We start from the raw sequence: 2,229 nt of genomic DNA, 5'->3' as shown, positions 1-2,229 counted from the left end.
GTCTCTACTAAAAATACAGAAAATTAGCTGGGCATGGTGGCGTGTGCCTGTAATCCCAGCTAATTTTCTGTATTTTTAGTAGAGACGGGGTTTCACCATGTTGACCAGGATGGTCTCGATCTCTTGACCTCATGATCCACCCGCCTCGGCCTCCCAAAGTGCTGGGATTACAGGCGTGAGCCACCGCGCCCGGCCGAGTTGTCTTTCTTTCCCATGCATGTGGAACCGAAAGAGAGAGAGAGAGAGGTCCAGAGCCACCCGGGGCACCCACCCCCCCTCCACCAACAAAGAGTTCGCAAAGCCTCTTTCCTGGGGTGACTGCAGCACGTCTCTTGCCTTCTGGGCAGGCCCCACCCTGAGATCACACATTAAGCCCTCCAGCCTAGGACAGTGAAAAGGTCCCCACAGGTGATTCCATGGGGTCTCCCAGATGTGGGGTCTCCCAGATGTGGGGTTTCCCAGATGTGGGGCTTCCCAGATGTGAGGTCTACTAGGCACGGGGGCCTCAATCTTGGGTGTGGCAGAGCCACGTAACGCACTGCCTTGGGGGGGCCCAGGTCCTGCACCTGCCAGCCTGGCCCCCACAGGGGCTTCACCTCCCTTTGTTGAGGTATCGGGCTGTGGTGCGGGAAATCTCTCTGAGGAAGGTTCCCAGGCTTATAGAACAAGGAAAACAAGGCCGGGCGCGGTGGCTCACACCTGTCATCCCAGCACTTTGGGAGGCCGAGGCAGGCGGATCACGAGGTCAGGAGTTCGAGACCAGCCTGACCAACATGGTGAAACCCCGTCTCTACTAAAAACACAAAAAAGTTGGCCGGGCGTGGTGGCGGGCACCTGTAGTCCCAGCTACTCGGGAGGCTGAGGCAGGAGAATGGCTTGAACCCGGGAGGTAGAGGTTGCCGTGAGCCGAGGTCGCACCACTGACCTCCAGCCTGGCGCCTGGCGATGGAGTGAGACTCTGTCTCAAAAAGAAAAAAAAAAACACCACGGAAAACAGGCTTCTGTTTTGTTCTGTTTTGACATGGCGTCTCGCTGTGCTGCCCAGGCTGGAGCGCAGTGGCGCGATCTTGGGTTCGGGTGATCCTCCTGCCTCAGCCTCCCAAGTCGCTGGGATCACAGGCGCCCGCCACCACATGAGGCTATTCTTTTTTGTATTTTTTTTTCTCTTCTTTTTTTTTTTTTTTTTTTTTTTTTTATACGGAGTTTCTCTTGTTACCCAGGCTGGAGTGCAATGGCGCGATCTCGGCTCACCGCAACCTCCGCCTCCTGGGTTCAGGCAATTCTCCTGCCTCAGCCTCCCGAGTAGCTGGGATTACAGGCACGCGCCACCATGCCCAGCTGATGTTTTGTATTTTTAGTAGAGACGGGGTTTCACCATGTTGACCAGGATGTCTCGATCTCTTGACCTCGTGATCCACCCGCCTCGGCCTCCCAAAGTGCTGGGATGACAGGCTTGAGCCGCCGTGCCCGGCCCTTCTCTTTTTTTTTTTTTTTTTTAAGATGGGGTTTCACTATGATGGCCAGGCTGGTCTTGAACTCCTGACTTCAGGTGATCCGCCCACCTCGGCCTCCCTTTTTTTGTATTTTTAGTAGAAACGAGGTTTTGCACCATGTTGGCCAGGCTGGTCCAGAACTCGTGAACTCCGGTGATCTGCCCACCTCGGCCTCCCAAAGTGCTGGGATTGCAGGCGTGAGGCACCGCGCCCGGCCAGGGTTTCCCATTATTAGAATCCCCCTCTGTCTCTGTAGCCGGGAGGTGTTTTCTTCTCCCCTCCTTCTTTCTGGCCTAATAAACTCCGGTCCTTAAAACCACTCCAGGGAAAACGTGGCACATAGACACCGTGGAATCTTATGCAGCCATCAAAAAGGATGATCAGTTTGTGTCCTTTGTAGGGACATGGATGAACCTGGAAACCGTCATTCTCAGCAAACTGACAGAAGAGCAGAAGATCAAACACCGCATGTTCTCACTCATAGGCGGGTGTTGAACAATGAGAACACATGGACACAGGGAGGGGAGCACTACACACTGGGGTCAGTTGGGGGGAAATAGGGGAGGGACGGTGGGGGGTGGGGAGCTGGGGAGAGATAGCAAGGGGAGAAATGCCAGATGTAGGTAATGGGGAGGAAGGCAGCAAACCACACTGCCACGTGGGTACCTATGCAACCATCCTGCATGTTCTTCACATGTACCCCAAAACCTAAAATGCAATGAAATAAATATATTTT

This window comes from Sapajus apella, unplaced genomic scaffold (genome assembly GCF_009761245.1).
Source record: "Sapajus apella isolate SASKATOON/1434 unplaced genomic scaffold, GSC_monkey_1.0 scaffold3527, whole genome shotgun sequence".
In the NCBI taxonomy this organism is placed as follows: Eukaryota; Metazoa; Chordata; class Mammalia; order Primates; family Cebidae; genus Sapajus; species Sapajus apella.
Note: the sequence above shows the minus strand (reverse complement) of the source record.